Genomic DNA, 20,470 nt, shown 5'->3' with positions numbered 1-20,470 from the left:
TTTTTGACTGTGAGAATTAGTATTTGGGTGGCTTAGCTTTAGATTTAGTTAGATTTGGTTTTTCTTAACTTTTCCAGAAGGACGCACCCTCTGAGTACTGCACAGTGCGTCTTTGGACGCGCTGTTGCCGTTTGCACAGAGCAGGCCCGCGCCTGTTCTAACGGGTTGCCTGCGTCTTCCTGTAAAAATTTAGGAAAACTCCATTTTTGCTTTAATTGCTTTTAGATTTTGGTTTTTCTTAGTGTTTTCTGCCCAGATCCGTTAGTACCCTGTCAAAAATTTTCACCTGAACTTGTTTCATTAGCATTCCTGCTTTTAGCTTTCATCAATTGGGTGTTTTGAGTCTCTTTTTTGAGAAATTCTTAATTTGATTTCCTTTGGTCATTACTTGGAGGTTTCTCTCAGTCTTTTCACAATTTTGCATCTTTTTTCTTTTGTTTTTGCAAAAAAATTTCCCCCTCATTCGCCGGGGGGGGCTAAATTGTGTATGAGTGTTAATCGCCTTTGAGTGTTTTTATGTTTTGATCTTTGGAACTCTCCCCAATTTTCTCGACTTGCACTTGATTGGTTCTTAGATTACATTAGAATCATCTTGTGTTTGAGAATTCTCTTGCATAGATCACATTTGCATAATTAGAGTTCTCAGTTTCAGAATATGAATGAAAAATGTGCATAGATTACATTTGCATACTTTTCATGTGAATTGTGCATAGATTACAATTGCATAGTTTACATTCTGAAAAATCAATCGTAGATTTAGATCAGCTTTCTTTGATTTGAATTTACACAAAAATAAAAATAAAAATTGGTTTGGAATTGATTTGCATTAGTTTTTCTTGATGAAATTAGTGCATTAGAGAATTTGTTAAATTTTCTCTTAATGATCAATTTTTTGCATTGTTGGAAGTGAATGGAAACTCTCTCCTTACTTTAGTTAGGATTCATCGAATTGAAAGGATTGCATTATGATATTCGATTGCATTCAGTTGAGTCGGGTCATAACACCATTGGTTTCATCTCCATTTACCCATTTGAGTAATAACAGCCTTAATAACACAACGCTTAATTAAAATTCATCTAGTAATTTTTACATTTCTAGGGCTCTGAAACACCAACATAGCTTAGGCTAGGGTCTTGGAGTAGGTGAGTACTTAACTCTCCAAGACTACAAAACCAAACAGATAGTTTATCTTGAGTAGAATAAATCCAATTGTTTCAATTGCACTCTGGGAAAGCTCCTCTTAAAGGAGAAGCACGAGCTCGTGTCCGAACCAGTGAGGGGATCATTCCCCCCTCGTTGGGAACGACGCCAGACAGTACGTATTACAAACGGTAAACCTCGGATTAACCATTGTCGAGGAGCCGGGGGTCACTTATCGGTAAACCTTGGATTACTGTCAAGGAGCCGGTAAGGGGATTGAGCTTGTTACTCTGCCCTTGCGTGCTGTCGGAGTTTAGACTGTTCACCCAGGTGTAATTGTTGTGATTGGTAACTTTAGTGACCATAATCTTTAGGGTTCTACCGAGGTGACGGTGGAGGGAAGGTCCCACTGTACCTGGAGCAGACGTCGGTTATACTCACTTGGATTTTCCGGGGGGTTCACTTCACTTCGAGACGGTTAAAGTGGAGGAACTTGTGCCGGTCTATTCATTAAGCAGGTTGCCGGGGTAACTGTTCCACCCGCCATTTCTGTACTGAATTCTGCGAGGTTGGGCTTCATCACCAACTAGTGTTTTCGGTCCGGAGAGCTTACTGTTTATGTGTGGTTTGACTCCTAGATTTGATAGCACGTGTTAATTTGTTTGTTTTTACTTTTAGAGACCATAGGTGTGAATTGTGAATTTTAATTGTTAGGTGTGAATTGTGAATTATTAATTTTAGTTTTAAATTGTTAATAAAATTCACTGAAGTTGAATATAATGGCAAATGTTCCGGAATTTATCAACCTAGGAACCCCTCCTAACGAGAATCCTAGTACTTTTCCTTACTTTGGAAATGTTGGTCCTCCTTATATGGCTACTTTGTCATTACCTGGATTTACAATAGGTTTACCGATATGGTTATTTTCAACTTCGTTGGCGCAAAATACTCCAATTGTTCCATCTCAACCGGATGCTTCACCTCAACAGAGTTCACCATCTCAACATCACCAACCTTCTGTTGACCCTTTACCTTCTTCGCCCAATTTTTCTTCCTCCATTTCTTCCTCTTCGCCTGGTAAAAGCCTTGATGCTAGTAACCAGGAGGCTAAGAAGAAGAAGAAAGGGAAGAAGAAGAAGAAGAAGAAGAAGCAAGATAAGAAAGAAGTCCACCAACCAACCGTAGCTGTAAGTGTTAGTTGTGTTGAGGAAAACTCCAACGTGCACCGTAAACCCAAATACCCTTGCAGACTTTGTAAGGGTGACCACTTCCTTGTCAATTGTCCTGGTATTCCAAAGGTCTTGGAAGTTTGGTCAGAAAACTCTCATCAACTTTCCATTGATCCATCAACCAGTGATAGTCAGGTTCCTAGGAAAAAGGGTAAAGTTAGGTTTCCTTGTAAGTTATGCAAAGGGGGTCATCAAACTCACATTTTCCCTCACATGGATGAAGCCTCAACATTGTTGGAAAACCTTACTGTTCCACAGCAAGAATTTCCAACTGGTTACCGTAAACTTTCTCCCAACCTACCGTCCACTGACGGAGTGATTGATCTAAATTCAAGTACAGTCAATCACACTCTTCCATTGGAGAGTGAAACTCATGTCACTCAGGTTGATGATCCGTTAGTTGGTCAAGTGGTCGATTCAATTTCACATTCGGTCGATCACACTTTCCCTTTGGAGAGTAAACTTCATACCGCTCAGGTTCTTCTTGTTACATCAGATTCTTCTATGCCGGGGGGCATTTCACCTGTTTCTACAGAACCCCCTCCAAACACTGAGGTCTTTTCCTTTGACTGGAATAGACTGACAGAACCTCGTCTTCCTTCCTCCATCCCTTTCCAAATCGTTGTCAAGGCTGGTGGTAGGGACATACATCGTACTCAGGTAGATGAAGGTGCTTCTGTTAGTATTTTATCCTCAATTGTTTGGAAAGCTTTGGGTTCCCCTCAGCTTGCGCCTATTACGCAGAATCGGAAAGCTTTTAACAGAACCATTAGTGAACCTTTAGGGATCCTTCCTAAGTTTTCTATTACCTTGGAAGGTAAAACTGTCTGTATTGATCTTATGGTAGTTCGAGGTCCCTTGGATTTCAATTTACTCCTTGGGCGAGACTATGTTTATGCAATGAAAGCTGTCGTATCGACACTCTTTTGCGTGATGTCTTTCCCTCATAATGGCAGTATTGTGACTGTAGACCAGCTTTCATTCCCTAGTCTTGTTTCAACTACCAATAATATGACAGCCCTAAATGTTCCTGATTCTAAAGTGGTATCTACCCTGCCACGGGTTAATTATGTGGCAACTGATCCCATGTTTTCAGTTACCAATGTAAGTGAGCCTCTCACTGTTGATTCAGATCCGGTAATTGACATGGAAAACTCTATGGGATTACTTGAACATGATGTTCTTATCCCTTTTGAGTCCCTTGACATGTGTTCCTTCCAAAGAACTATTCTTCCTTCTGATGAAGATCTCTTGGAAGCCATGATCAAGGTGTGTCCATTGACATGTCTTTCTTCCAGTTGGAAGCCATGATCAGTGTGGGCGAGGATAGTTTTTTCCTGTATCAACCTCGTTAAAAAATGAAACGGGCTAGGGTGAGGAAAGTTCCTTTTACTGTGTCAACCTCATTAAAAAATGAATCAGTGTGTGCGAGGAAAGTTCCTTTTACTGTGTCAACCTCGTTAAAAAATGAATCAGTGAGTATGAGGATAGTTTTTTCCTGTATCAACCTCGTTAAAAAATGAAATAGGCTAGCATGAGGACAGTTCTTTTACTGAGTCAACCTCATTAAAAAAATGAATCAGCTAGATTTTAGGATATGTAAGTAGATTGTAGAAAGTAGGATTGTGAGGAAAGTTCCTTTTATCGTGTCAACCTCATTAAAAAATGAATCAGTGTGAATGAGGAAAGTTTCTTTTACTGAATCAACCTCATTAAAAAATGAATCAGTTGTATGAGGATAGTTCTTTTACTGAGTCAACCTCATTAAAAAATGAATCAGGTAGATTTTAGGATATGTAGATAGATTGTAGAAAGTAGGATTTTGAGGATAGTTCCTGTTACTGAGTCAACCTCGTTAAAAAATGAATCAGGTATGAGCATAGTTCCTTATCTTGTGTCAAGCTCGTTTAAAAAATGAAACAAGGGTTTTGAGGACAGTTCCTGTTACTGAGTCAACCTCATTAAAAAATGAATCAGGTTTGAGGATAGTTCCTGTTACTGAGTCAACCTCGTTAAAAAATGAATCAGGTATGAGGATAGTTCTTCTCTTGTGTCAACCTCTTTAAAAAATGAAACAACTCCCTTTTCAAGTTAAATATTGAAAGTAAACCTTCATTTCATCCAGCCGGTTGAATGCAATAAAGCCTGGGGGGCATGCGAACTTCTTGAGCATAGTTCCTTGTCTTGTGTCAAGCTCTTTAAAAAATGAAACAAGGGTAGGTTAAGTAGGTAGATTGTAGAGCGTAGTCATGAGCATAGTTCCTTGTCTTGTGTCAAGCTCATTAAAAAATGAATCAAGGATTTTAGAGCATAGTTCTTTGTCTTGTGTCAAGCTCGTTAAAAAATGAATCAAGGTTTTTAGAGTAAAGTTTTTGTTAGGTAGATTGTAGAGAGTAGTTATGAGCATAGTTCCTTTTCTTGTGTCAAGCTCATTAAAAAATGAAACAACTCCCTTTTCAAGTCGAATCTTTACAAGATCTTGAAAGTAAAGCTTCATTCCGTCCACCTCATTGAACGCAATGAAGCTTGGGGGGCATGTACCTCATTTTGCGTCATTACGCTGGGGGCATGTGAACTTATAACAAGCACAGTTTTTCGTTTCAAGCTTGCGTAAACATGAAACCGAATCCGAGCATAGTTCTTTTCCTGTGTCAAGCTCGTTTAAAAAATGAAACAAATCCTCCTCTACTTGAGTCGAGAGATTGACTAGATCTCGTAAATGTTAAGTTGTATATTTAGGTTAGTTATTTCAGTGTTTTGCATAATTTTCTTACAGTTTTAGGTCGAGTCTTTCAAATGATCTCGTAACTCAACCTTCATTTCATCCAACTGGTTGAATGAAATGAAGTTGAGGGGCATGCGCTCTAGCAGTTACGCTTAGGGGGCATCAAGCACAGTTTTCTCTCTGTTTCAAGCTTGTGCAAAAATGAAACTACTTTGAAGCATAGTTTTTCTCTGTTTCAAGCTTTTGTAAAAATGAAACCTATCTCGAGTCAATTTCAGTTATTTTCAAGACTCGTTAAACTCATGAAAATCTCGAGATTATTTTGCTATTTTTCATTCTCGTAAAACAAATGAAAATGCCGAGTTCTTTCCGTCTTTTCCTGCTCGTAAATTAAATTGAAAGTCGGCCATATGAGTACATTTTTATCCCTTTTTCGAACTCATTAAAATTTACGAAAAAAGTGAAAACCATGAGTACATTTTTATCCCTTTTTCGAACTCGTTAAAACTTACGAAAAAGTGAAACCTTGGAGTTCTCTTTTAAGCCCTTTTCAGACTCCTAAAAAATGGAAAGATTGCCGAGCGTTTCTTTTACACTCGTTAAAACGGAATTAAAAGACGGTCCCCTTTTAGCTCTTTTCTGACCGCAAAATCAGGAAAAGATTGCCGGGTTTTTGTCGTTTCAAACTCGATAAGGAAATAAAACGACGTGTCCTTGATCGCTTTTTACTTTTCAGGTCAACGACACTATTATGAAAGTACTCCTTGGTCGCAAGATCAAGCGGTTCCCCCAGGTATTATTTTATACTTTTTCGGGCTTGAGGGACACAAATGTACGAAAAAGTTCAACGTGGAGTCTCCTTTAGTCTTTTCAGACTCTCTAAAATTGAAAAACGCCGAGTTTCTCCTATACTGGGCTCGTTAAAATTTTACAGTAGAGGACCTGTTCAATTACAAACAGGAACGAACCACTCCTTCCTAGGGTTCGAATTTAAACTAGGTTGGACTCGTCCGAAGGATGAGCTTATAATCAAGCATATGTTATCCTCCTCAAGCTTGTTAAAAATAAAGAGGTACTTGCCAGAAATGGTGGGGGAAAAGAGAGAAGAATGAACCTGTTTGTTACCTTTTGTCTCAAAAGAAACTTTATTACCACTCTTGAACACGACACTTTTCATTCACCTGGGTTGGGAAATCTTTTACCTCACAGTTGATCAAACCACTTTGAAAGTCTTTAACCGGGTTCCGGGGATTAACTTTGAGTTATTCGTCACCAAGCCATCTGTCGTGTCATTATGTGTTCAAGAGGTCTGCAAGCAAAACTTTCATCTGCAAAATACTTGTCATCCATTTGACCATCCCTGAGTCAGTCCTTACAGCAACATTTCTTCAACTTGAACAATGATTTCGTGTTGCGGGCTTGCCTGCAACGGGTCGCTTTCTATCGACATCGACACATTATCTAGAAAGATGACTTAGGAATCGACAGTACCTTGAAGTCTGCATGCATCAATGGCAGGTTTCTCACCTTTGACGTCAGTTTACATCATTGACTTTCGATCAAAGGATTCCGTGAAGTGTTCGACATCAAAAAATCTATTCACATTTCACGGGTTGTGCTTGGTACTTTGAGAACCATTGACATTACTGGTGGTCTCTCTCACGCTTGTTAACATTTTACATCATCGACTGGTAATCAAGTGGTTTCTAACATGTTTGACATCAAATCATTTAATCACATGGCTAGAATCGTACCAATTCGGGAAGTAGAAGTGAAGACCCTGGATCTAGTTTCTACCATCCAGGCTGCGAGGAGTTTTGTATTCATTATCTATGTAGACTAATCATAAACAGATGGCTGCGTCCATACTGTGTCTACAAAAGTCTATAAAAAATGATGTACTGCAAGATCATTCTTGTATCAGAATAGTTAGTCCATTAGTTAAAGTTTTGAATCTGAGTATGGGAATGCTTACCTCAGTGATGATATAATTTTATACATGTATTTTGTGTTGAAAATTGCAGGTTCCAACCAGGTCATCCACAAGACAATCCTTGAAATGATAAAGCGCTTCACCCTTCCTAGAATTACAAAACCCTAATCTATTCCAGGCTTTGCACTTTAGGGGGCAATCTGTTACACTAAAAAATGTCACCATGACTACTGACAGTTAGTATGGCTCAAATCAACAGTCATGCTACCCTCTTAGGCAAGTCTTATGCCTCTGCTATCCATCTCAAACTCAAAGAAGAGAGAAAGTCTTGTAAAAAATGTGTTTATCTCTGGGGTCGTAGGTTCTCTCTAGCCTTACCTGCGGGGACGCTCACAATGTTCACAAAAGTTGCGTCCATGGACGCTCTGTATGTTAAGGGACAAGTGCGTCCTTCTGTAAAAGGCAAAATGCGCGAGTTTCATCTTAAAAAAGTTACTTGTGGTTACTTCTAGAACTTTCTAGAGGTCGGTTTGATGAAATGGATGCGCCTCCAGTTGGTTCATGTATCCCTATTAAGGAGGAACTTATCCCATCAATAAGGGAGCTATCCCACCCAAAGAGGGGGATTATCCCATTGATGGTGGACCTGAATAACCTCTTTACAGCACTATAAATAAAGACATTGAGCCAGAGGGAGGGGAGGTTGAAGCTATACATTTCCTTTGGGTAAATGCTGCAGGAATTAGGACTCCCATTTAGAACCTTGTGAGGAGAGATTGTCTTTGCTTGATTCTACTTGGAAGTGGGTGAGCTTTGTCAAAGTAGAGGAAAACCCTTGATGGACCCTGGGAGGAACTTGCACAACACCAAGGCCAGGTTGTAAGAGTTTCTTTGTTTCGTTATTAATACAAACTGGTTCATTTTTCTCAATAGCTTGTGTTAATGAGTTATTTCATGTGTTCCTTGGTCTGCATGTTGAATATATGTTTTATTATATGAGATGCAAGTGCTTGGTAATTGTTTGATTGTTTGTGGTTGCAGGAATTGATGTGAAGGAGGAGCTCATCCGGATCGGCAAGGACGGACTACAACAACAACGTTTTGGAATAAGGTAAGCCTAAACACTTGTAGTTTTCATGTTTTAAAAGGTGTATTTAGAGAAAGATCGCTCCATTTTGTCTTGTTTGTCGCTAGAGAGTTTAGACTCCTAGGGAGGTTAGTTGTGTCCGCACAAACGACTTTTTCCGCCACGACAACATCCGAGACAAGTGTCTCTCAAAAAAAACATCAGCAGGAAATAAAACCTAGGCATCTACTGCGATGGGTTATGCTCCCTATAGCACACCACCGCTTGTGCCACTCACCTCAACAGGCGGTGCACCCTAGGTATCACTCCTACTGTGTGAATCTGGAACTCTATGGGGACCTCCTCGACCCCCATGTAATCAAGGATCCCCGTCGTCAGGCCCTCAAGATTTTGGGCCACTGTCTCCACCGGATCATCAGCTGGGGGAGCCAAGGCCAGTGCTGCAATGCCCTGTGCATCCCTCTATGCCTCTGGAGCCAGCCCTATAGGTCTCACTGGTCCCACATCTGCGAATACCATAGAGTACGTCATTAGGACATATACACGAAAAAGTCCAAAAACATCATAAAAATAAAATGCAAAGATAAAGTGATCAAGTGTCTTACCACCATCATCCCACTGCTTGCCAACGAGCAGCTGCATGTCAGGGTCTCTGCGGAAGTCCATGCCAGCATATGGCCAATCTTCAACGAAGATCGTCTGGTGCTCCAACCACTCATGGAAGAGTGTCCCCCACGACACTGGTCGTCTGCCACCTCCTTGTGGCATAACGTGTGCCCACCGTGTGATTCTGGTCTCACGTGGTCTGGGAAAATCCAAGTCCATGTCCTACAACTGCAGTTCCGGCACCCGCTCCAGCATGAACGGGACTAAGATGGAACCGTAGCCAAACTGCTTCATCTCTCCTCGACAGTAGTTGGTAAGTTGTCTCTTCATATTGGCCGTCAGTGTTTCCGCCCAGTTGAACATGGTCGGATTGAGACATTTGAGAGCCAATCGGATATGGGTCTTTGATGCCTCATGTTGGGCTTGGGAGCCCGCTGCCCTCGTCACCATAAATAGCATTACATGAAGAACCACATCTTCCACCGTCGGGATTTCCACCTTCCCGCTTCTCGTTTTGCATGCCCGTGGGCACACTCATGCCATCAGCATCTCTAGAGAATCGCCCCTAGGTCGCTGCCCCTCTAGGATGGGCCTCTCACTGCGATGGGATAGCCCGGTCAGGAAATACATGTCCGTGGAATCGAACTCAATGTCTCGGCCTCGGATTATGAATTTTCCATCTGTTGGATTCTAGGCGCGAATCAGTAGCTCTAATAGATCGGGTTGGGACCGAAGGTGTGGAGTAAGGAAGAATTTTAGCAACCCGCATGCACGTAAAGCATTTCGGCACCCAGCATCAGCAAAAGCTTCCACATCGTTATCATCGTGCGTTCGTTCCTGCCAAACAAACACCATGATGTCCTGCATGACGAGAAAATATGAATTAGAACTTCGTTTGTAAATTTCAATCCATAATTTGCACAAAAAATAATTTTGCGCTGCCATCACGACTGTTTTTAAAACGGTCGCGATGGCGCGAGGTTGACAAGTTCAATTTTCTCACGGTCATCACGGAAGTACACCACATTCTCGCGATGATCAGAAAACGTTACGAGTAAATATTTTCGGTCATCGTGGACCCAAGCGGTATACCTGCGATGACCGAGTGACGGACTGCGACTCAAAAAATCTGCCTAAACTCACATGCCTAACACCAAAATGCATAAAAAAGACACTGAAATGAAGCGCATGAAGAAGTCTATTTACCTGGTAGAAGTTTCAGGATGAACGGTGGACAAATGAGGCCAAAATTAGCTCGCCAACTTTGCTCTGGTTAGTGCTCCAAAACGCTCCAAGGTGAAATGAACCGTGCCAATGGTAAAAATGAATGAATTACCCCCCCTTTTATAGTAATTTTTGTAAATTAAAAAATTATATTTTAAAAATGTGGGATTTTTTCTCATTTTTACCGTTGGTTAAAATATTGGCTTTTTAACTATGTTTCCACATATATTGTTCATTTTATGTCGAATGGGTTTACGTTTGACGTGTTTTGTGCAGAGCTACAGGTAGTGGAGTTATGTCATGCTTCGTGTACACTTGATCCGTAAAGTCTTCTTTAACGCTCTTTTCCGACTTAAAAGATGAAAAGATAGCCGAGTTATTCCTCTTGACTCGTTAAAAGAAATAAGAGGCGGTCGACTTTAAGCTCTTTTCCGACCGTGTAAACACGAAAAGATTGCCGGGCCTTTGTCATTTCAAGCTTGTTATCGGTAACAAAACGACGTGATTTCGATCGCTTTTCTATTTTTTCTCGTCAAGGTCACTAATCACGAAAAGTACTCCTTGATCGTAATGGTCAAGCGGTTCTTTCGAGTATCGTTTTATACTTTTTCGAGCTCGAGAGACACAAATCTATGAAAAAGGACCCCCCTGGAGTTTTCTTTTCCGTGTCTTTTTCAAACTCTCTAAACATGAAAAAGACTTCGAGTTTTACCTACGTCGGACTTGTTAAACGCTGACAACGTTGGACTCGTCACCATGACGAGACTCGAGCTTCTCCTCCCTAGGGCTCATTAAACTATCACTAGGTTGGATTCGACCAGTGATTGAACTTATATTACAAGCATATGCTATCCCGTTCAAGCTTGTTTTCAAAAATAATAGGGGCACTCGCCAGCAATGGTGGGGGAAAATTTGGAAACCATCATTAGCAACTAGTCACTCTTGAACATCGACACTTTTGCTTCTTGTCGGGTTGGGACATCCATACATCGTCATTTGTCCTTACGTGGGTTGGAGTTTCCATTTAGCCTCATTCCATCTGATTCACGCCTTCTCCATTGAGCCTCTAATCCCTTGGTACCTGAATGCTACCACCCTCTAGAGTTGTGTCGCCGACATGTTCAAGAGTATAATCCTTCTGCAGTTTACACCCTTGTCTCCTCCTCTGATACTCTGTTTCGCCATCTACCACTTGTTCCTTATGTCGTGTCGTTGATGGGGGAAACACTATGGCCCTCCTGCGATTCATCATTGACCGGTAAATCAAGCGACTTTCTATCATGCTCGACCTCAACACATCTATTCGCATGCTAGAATTTGTACTATGAATGGTTGGGTTCAAGACCCCGAACTCAGATTACACATGTTTGGGCTGCATTGATTGGTTCGTGAATACATGACTCATTGATGGATGGTTGCGACCATACGTGAGTCTTCATGGATGGCTGCAACCATACCTTTGTCATTATCATGGTCTCATTAGCTGGATGGTTGCGTCCATACCACAGACCTAGTTCGTATGTCTTTTGGATGGCTACGTCCATTCCACAAACCTAGTCCGTATGCCTTTTGGATGGCTGCACCCATGCCTAGACTACATGTATTTCATCATCAGAGATATCAGTTGTACGTGCGTGCAATTTCTTCCAAATGGTGCTCCGGATCAGTTAGTTTCATAAAGAATTTCACCCCTCCCACTCTCTCGGGCTTCATGCTTTAGGGGGCATCTGTTACACAGTAATTTGTCACTGCCTTCTCTCCAGTCCTCCTACTGTGTCATGTGTCCAAGTCAAACATGCTCATATTGAACAAATGCTCCCTTGCGCTGCCAAATGACCCACTTTTCCTAAGTTATCTGCCTCATCGCGACTATGGACTTAATAAACACACTGAACGATGCTCATAGACAGTCAAGCCGCGCTGCCAGCGCAGAAGTACATTTGATTCCCATGATGGTCCAATTTCATGCTCCAGCACGAGGTTACTTATTATCTTTAGCAATGATCTGACTAGATACATTTCTCACTAGCGATGTCAGCACTAAAGCTCAGTTATGCACCCGTGATGATCCAGATTGGGCGAATTTGTTCCAACAGTTGGCCTTCTGGATGACTCCAGACCTGGTTTTTGGCATAGTTTGTGTCGCTTTTCCTCCTCTGGTATGGCTATTCCGTCACTTGTGCTACCTTCCTTGGGGATAAGCTCACTCTTCCACCTTTCATGGAGACTCATTCTCCTATTTAAACTCTCATCATTGCTATGCACTGCTAGTTTTGGGATAGTTGGCTAGTTGGTAAATTCTTAGATTGAGCAGTGCTATTAGTATAGGATGTGTGAGTGTGACAAGTGTGGGATTTTAGATAGTTTGTGGATGGTTGTGAAGTGCCCTTAACTTTGTGTAAAACTTATGAGTGAGAGAGAATCTTGTATGTTGGGAGATCCATCTTCAAAGAGTGAATGTTTGAGGAACATGTTGACTGGATCCCTCTGAGAAGGCTTGCGATGCCAAGACTTTGGTTGTAAGCTTGCTCTTATTTCATTATTAATACAATCAATGATGTTTTCCTATGTCTTGTATGAAATTTACTTTATAGCTCATGACTTCTTGACTTTGTGAGTAAATAGATCATTGTTGTTTTCCAGTTACGTGCTTTGTTGTATTTTCTTTGCATTGTTTTAGGTTGACCACTCGTTGAGGAGAAGGAAATGGAAGCTGGAGCAACGCAGTGGAACTCCATCAACCACCGGTTGAGGTAGGCCTCCAACTATGACTGTTTAAGGAAAGCTATTGTTGATCTGTCCTTGTTTGTGACTAGACCCACTCTAGGGCTAGAGGGGTTGCCTCTATCCATAGAGGGAACACTTTCCTGCATCACACATACTACAAAAGAAATTTTTGATCTGCTAAAAGAATATTAAGATCATTTTTCCTGCATTATTTTCAGAGATTAAAGTAATTAAAGGATATCTAGGAGAAATGAATATTGTCTTAAAGCCAGATGCCAAACCAGTCAAAAATCATCCCTACAAATTAAATCTTAGAGTAAAGGAGAAACTAAAGAAGGAAATTGATAAGATGTTGGCTACTGATCTCATCTTTTCGGTTGAAGAAGACAAGTGTATCAACCCTGTTGTGATTCAAGATAAGAAGGTTTCAGATGATATCAGGGTCTGTGCGGATTACAAAATTCTTAGTAATTCTTGTGTTCATGATCTGTTTCCTACTCCTTTCAGTGACGAAATAATGGATAATGTTGTTGGTAATGAAGCTTTCTCCTTTACTGATGGATTTTCAGGATATCATCAGGTTTGTATTACAAAAGAAGATAAGCACAAGACTATGTTTACAATCAAATGGGGTTCCTATGCCTACCATGTTATGCCATTCAGTCTAAGAAATTCTCCAGTTGTATTTTCAAGGGCTGCTATAGTTGCATTATGAGATTATATTCATAAATTTCTTAAAGTATACATGGATGATTGGATGGTGTGAAACCTTATGAAAATCATTCCAGTCTGTTGCAGGTAATTTTCAATCGTTGTTGGCAACTACATATTTCCTTAAATCTAAAGAAATTCATTTTTGTTGCTCCTTTTGGCACATTGCTTAGCCATATTTTTTGTAAAGGATGAGTTTATGTAGATCCTACTATGGTTGCAGTCATTTTGAATATGCTGCCACCAACCAGTGTTAAGTAACTACGATCGAGGCATACAGGTTATTATCACTGATTTATCTGGAACTATTCCTTGATCACAATACATTTGGAGAGGTTGTTGAAGAAATCATAATGCTTTTTATGGACTTCAAAATGTGATACTGCATTTGACACCTTAAAGGTAAAACTTGTTAGTGCCCCTATTTTAGTCTATACATATTGGAATAAAGAATTTCATGTTCATATAGATGCATCTGGAATCACTTCGGGCTCATACAAGAGAAGGTAACTTTGGTCATCCCATTTATTTTTGCCAGCATAAAACTCTCTACTGCTGGAAATAATTATCTGACCACCAAGAGGGAGGCTCTTTCTATGGTGTATTCCCTCCAAAACTTCTGACACTATTTACTTGGGGTCCCATTCAAATTATTTACCAACCACTCTTCCTTGAAATATCCAAATAATAAGCCCATTCTAGAGGTAAGGATATGCAGACAGATTCTCTTATTTCAAGAGTTCTTGTTTGAGTTTATTGTAAAGCCAAGACAATCCAATGTGGGACCTGATCATCTTTATCGTTTGGAGTTTGGTGAAGTGAGAGGTTAAGTTGATGACCAGATGCCTGATGCTCATTTATCTCAAATTGAAGCAATACCTGACTATTTAGAGGATATCAAAATTTTCTTAGCAACTGGTAATTTTCTTGATGACTATGCAACCACTCAAAAAAACCATATGGTGGTGCGTGCTGAATACTATTAACTTATCACGGGACAACTATACAAAATGGGACTTGATCACATTTTGCGCAAATGTGTTTTAGATCATGAGAATGAATATGTTTTGTGGGAATGTCATTATAGGGTTGTAGAAGGTCATGTGGGAGGAAAAAACATTGCTATAAAAGTGCTACAAGATGGACCGTGGTGGCCTACCTTTTTTAAGGATGAAAAAGAATGTGCTAAGAAATGTGATATTTGCTGATGTGTAGGTTGGCCATCTCAATGTGATGAACTTCCACTCCATCTAGTTTGAGCCCTTGAAGCCTTCTAAAAGTGGGCTATTGATTTTGTGGGGCCTACCAATCCCACTGTGTGACATTCTCATGCCCGATATATTATCAATGCCATCAATTATTCAAAACAATGGGTTGAAGTTGCAGTTTTTAAGGAATATATTATTGATACTATTGCATGGTTTATCTTTGAATATATTATCACTAGATTTGGGTGTCTGAGAAGTAATGCCAATGACCAAGGCTCACATTTCATTAATGAGATTGTTGACACATTATTGCAGAACTTTATGATTCAACAACAAAAGATTAGTCTCTATCATCCGCGGGCGAATGGGACAATGTAAGGCATTAATAAGATTTTGGAAAAGGGTCTTACTAAAATATACTCTGAAAATAGGGATGATTGGGATGAATGAGTTCCAACTACTTTATGGGCTTATCGTACTACTATAAAATGATTGCAAAAATATGCTCCATTCTAGCTTGTTTATGGTTGAAAAGTTGTAGTCTTAGCTGAGTTTATTGTTCCAAATTTTTTTATGGCACAAGCCACTAATATATCTGATGATGAATCTATTGGAGAACGATTATAGGAATTATGGGAGTTGAATGAGGAGTGGTTTCTAGTAGACTATTCACCTCTAGCGAGAACAAGACAAATGACATCCTCTAACTCATTCATTCTGACATATGTGGTCTGATGCCCGTACATTCTCTTGGTGGCCATCTCTACTACAGTACCTTCATTGGTGATTTCTCTAGGAAGACATGGATATATTACTTGAACCATAAGGATGGGGCCTTTGATTTGTTCAAAAATTCCAAGACTTTTGTCTAAAATCAAATAGGGAAGAAAATTAAGATCTTCAGGTCTGACAACAGTGGAGAGTATATTTGGAATGAATTTATATATTTTTTCAAGCAGGAAAGAATCAAGAAAGATACCATTGTGCCCTATAATCCTGAAAAAAATGGAGTGTCTAAAAGAAAGAACATGTCCATTGTAGAAGTTGCACTATCTATGCTTCATGATCAAACTTTTCCAAATTTCCTTTGGGGAGAAGCAACAAATATAACAATATATGTTCAAAATAGGGTACCTTATCAAGAATTGGACAACAAAACTCTCAAAGTATTCACATGTGTCAAGCCTGATATTGGTCATCTAAGTATATTTGGCTGCCCTGTATATTACCATGTGCTGGAGGAAAAAAGGAACAAGATGGAAGCCATGGGAAGAAAAGGTATGTTTGTTGGATATTGTGAAGATTCTAAAGCATTTAGAATATATATTCTTGGTCAAAGGAAGGTTGAAATTAGCATGGATGGAATGTTCAATGAAGATGTTAACCTTGGAAAAGTAAGGGACCTTCCTCTACCTCCTCCTCTTAAGAAGAAGAATGATAATATGGATATTTTGTAGATTTTTTTGTAGATTCACAAGCTCATGCAATGTACTAAATAAAAAGACAAGAATCTACTTCTAATTTTAACCAATGGAAGCCAATAGATCGATTGAAAAAAATATGAACAAGAAGAAGATAAATCAATGGCACATAACACAAGATGTATCTATGGAAATTCATTGCTCAAAACCCCACGATATCTATTGCATATATCATAAATATGAGTGAAGATACAAATCTTTTTCTCACTAGACCAATTCCACACACGTATGCTCAACTCTGTCAGCTCACAAGCTAGCTCTTGGCCAACACTTAGCCAATTTTGCAGCACTCCAAGCTGCTAATCTCTTGCGTAATTCCTAGGATGAATAGCCTTTATTTAAAGGGAATTCATGCTTCCAAAACTGTGCAATCCAAACTTAGGATCAATCTCTGATGCATGCATGATATTTACATTCTAGTAAATAATACAACTGATAGTACACTACCCTGCACTTTAGTATCAACTAGGTCTTTCTATGAACTGACATGCATGAGTTTCTCATGAGGGAATATTTAGTTAACTAGAATGACACTGGTGGATGCACTAGTGCACCAACTGAATGTTGATGCTCTATTAGTTCCTCAAACAGTTTGGAACTAATTTAATTGAACTTAACTCAGTAAACTGAGTGATCTAATTTCCAACTCAATTTAAACTCATAATGGACCCCTAAAACTTAGGGAGAACATATACATGACTACATAAAGACTTCCAACTCAAAATTTCTAAGCTAATTAAGTTAATTAAACTTAATTAACTATTTACAAGTTGCTATGAGAATATAATTCTATTTTAATTCTTAGTTTAATTCGAGGACAAATTAAACTAGAATTTCATGTTGCCATTTCTCAACACTCCCTCTCAACAAGAAAGGGATTATTAGCTACCCTGATCCTAACTCTGTGAAACTCTTTCAGAGTCTTTTATCCCTCAAATTCACAATGTGTCTGTCACCTCAGTCCTGACTATTCCAACTGTCTGTGTGTCTTCTTCAGCCCCTGTTGTTGGTGCCATCACTGCATCCTCAGTTGTGACCACTGTTGCTGGACCTTCATCCGGATCGACAAATAGTGGCCCATCAGCATCTACATCTGGAGTTGTTGATCCTACACTAAATGCCCCACCTTCTTCTGGTTCCATTCTAGCAGGGGGGGCATATGATCAATATTTACAAGCTCTTCAGAATCTGAATCCTCAAAATCCGTTTCATTATTACGATTCTAGAGGGGCTCATATCTATTACCCCAGACCTATGCCATCTCAACCCGCGGTTGAGGTCTCGGTTCCATTATCCGTTGCTTGGGGTACCACCACTTATCATGGAGGCCAAGCACCACCTGCGAATTTTCAAGGACCACCTTATCAAGGTCAACCGTCTTACGCGCAACCCTCTAATGGACAACAATATTACGGACAACCTTATCCGAGGCAACCTGGCGGCCCACAAGGACAACCCTTCCAGGGACAACCTTCGGCCTTTGGTGGTTCATCTTTTACTTATTTTGGGCAACCTTCTGGTAATCCGGGACAACCTTACATACAACAAGGACAACCTGGTGTCCAGCAAGGCTTCCCTTCTGGGCAAGTCGGTCAACCTTACATTCAGCAAGGCAAACCACTGTCCAGTCTAGTCAACCATTTGGACAAATTGGTCAGCCTCAAATCCAATCAGGCCAACCAACTGTCCAGTCTGCTCAACCATTCAGTCAATCAGGACAGCCCTCAGTTGTGTAAGGACAACCTAATACCCAGCAAGCTCAACCTTTTGGGAAAATGGGTCAATCTCAATCTCAGCTAAGTCAACCTTCTGGCCAGATGGCTTAGTCTCAGTTCTCTTAAGGACATCCATCTGGGCCTGCTCAACCGGGCACTCAAATGATTGTTTATTCTCAAGATCCACCTGGTTTTTAGCCCCAGTCTAGGCTCCAGACCCAATCCGGTCTTCAAATGCAGGTTGGATCCCAATCTCAGCATGCTTATCAAACGCGGCCTACCTCCCCGGCTCAGTTTGGAGCCCAGGTGCCTTATGGTTTCTAGCAATCCCAAGGAAAAACCCAATTTTCCCCATACCAAAATTATCAACAACTATAGGTGAGTCCTTATCAGAATTACCAGCAACCATATGTTGCTCCTGCAGGCCAAGTTGGTAATCAATGGAATGCTGGGGGGCAGATCCAGGGTCAGCCATCCAGTTATAGCTATAACCCCTATGGACAAAATCCCTACGGACAGAACCCTTCTGGGCCAAATCCATCCAGACAAAATCAATGGGGGCAATAAGCAGCTGGCTAGAACTCTGGTGCTACCTCTTACCCGCAGCCTCAGATGTCCTTTAACCCTCAATTACCCTTTTTAGCAACATTGGAGTTACTAGATGTGTCCAAACTAACAAATGATCCTATTCTTCATAATCCGTATTGGCCACTGGTTCCAACTAAGATTCCCGGTGATTGTCCCAAGTTTGACGGTAAAGCTGGAGAAGATCCCCAAGCCCATGTCATGACTTATCATCTATGGTGTTCGTCAAATTCGTGGCTTGATGATTCAATCTGGCTCCACCTTTTTCAATGGACCCTCACTGGCTCTGCTGCTAAATGGTATATTGAGTTAGCTCGCAGATCCTTTCAGGACTTTAACTCGTTGGTTATGGCATTTTCAACTCATTTCCAGTTGCCGATTCGATATGAAATGGGCACACATCTCCTGACATCCTTAAAAAAAACAATGGATACACATATCTCCGATCATATCCACGAATGGAGACGACGTCGCCATTTGATTAAGTTTTGGATTCCCGATCAGCTTCTGACCGACAGGTTTACAAACTCATTTGTTGGTTCGATAGCACGGGACATTTCTATGGGGGCATGTGTAACTGAAGAGCAGGCCATTGCGTGTGCTCAGTACCTAGACTTTGTTTACTCCCAGTCCAGTACACTATATGATTATTTGCTTGATGCCACGAGGCCCAAAACTTCCAAAGCCCCGCCAACACCATCTATTGACGGCGTCATTGGACTTGTTACTCCGCCCTCTACGAAATCTTCCGTGAACCCTGGGAAGCAAAAGTCGAATGCTCCGAATGAAAATACTTCTCAGGCTGTATCCAATTCTGGTAATACTTCCGAGGTTAACGTCGTCCAGTCCACCACGACAGACAAAGCCTCAAAAGGAAAAAAGAAGGGAAAAGGGAAGAATAAAGTTGATCAACCGAAGCAGGATTCCCCTAAACCTCCGCTCGAGGAAGGTGCCAAACGAAAGCCTAAGTATCCTTACCTTATCTGTGACGAGGATCACTATACCAAAGATTGCCTGAGGCGGTCTGAAGTTAGTCGTTTGTTGAAAGGTGCCCCCGAGACTCCTGCCGTGCTCAAAGAACCGTTTCCCTCACAGCAAACGTAAATGGTGGTTGATCCATCCCAATCCTCTTCTCCCTTTGGTTCTCAGGTGTTTATCGCGGGGATGATTCCAATCCACATTAGTACTTGGGCAAAAGAGTATCCATCGCCTGCAGGGAAAGAGCCTGAGGTCCCCTCTAGCACTCCTCCATCTAGTTTTGGTCCGCTCCATATCGAGAGACCTAGCACTGAGACGCCCATCCGACCCCCTCCTAAAGGTGTACTCCAGAAGTATTCTTACAATCCTAATGCTCGTACTGCTCAACACTATAGCATCGTTAAAGACTTAGCCCAAGCTTCGTCAGCTATGTCTGCTTTAGAAGTTCTCCAGAGCTGCCCCTCTCAGAGGAAGTCCTTGCTATCAGCTATTGGTGGCATCAACCAGACCAACTCAGATTTGATCACTTTTGACCTCGATAGTCATATACTGAGACTGCCTCACCAAATTTCCTTCCTTATCCAGGTCATCATCAATTCTAAAATGATCCATCGTACCGTCATTGATGAAGGCGCTTCTAGTTGGATAATGTCTGTTGCTTGTTGGAAGGCTATCGGTTCTCCGACTCTGAGCCAGTCTCCTATGACCTTGGAAGCCTTTGATGGGAGAGAGTCTCGCCCTTATGGTATAGTCCAATGCTTGCCTATTACTTTGGAAGGGAAGATGGTCAAAGTGGAGGTTGAAGTCCTTGATGCCAATCTAACTTACAATTTCCTTTTGGGATGAAGCTAGACATATGCCATGCGAGCCATGGCCTCATCTCTATTTCATGTCATTCGTTTCCCTCATCAGGTGAAGATCGTCACAGTAGACCAGTTATCTTTCTTTGCCTCCTCCTCTTCCAATGGAAACGTGCCTTTTTTGGAGCATACCTCTGTTCCATGTGAGAGTGTGGGAGCTGGACTATTTAAAGACCCTGCCCTTATGGGTGTTTTTTCGCTCCCACCTCCCAACGTCGCTCCTATTAACATGATTTCTGTTCGCTTCGATCTGTGGGTTC

Source organism: Pinus tabuliformis, chromosome 9, assembly GCF_031772625.1.
Source record: "Pinus tabuliformis cultivar Carrire ecotype Pingquan chromosome 9, CPIR1, whole genome shotgun sequence".
Lineage (NCBI taxonomy): Eukaryota > Viridiplantae > Streptophyta > Pinopsida > Pinales > Pinaceae > Pinus > Pinus tabuliformis.
This window is presented reverse-complemented; position numbering follows the sequence as displayed.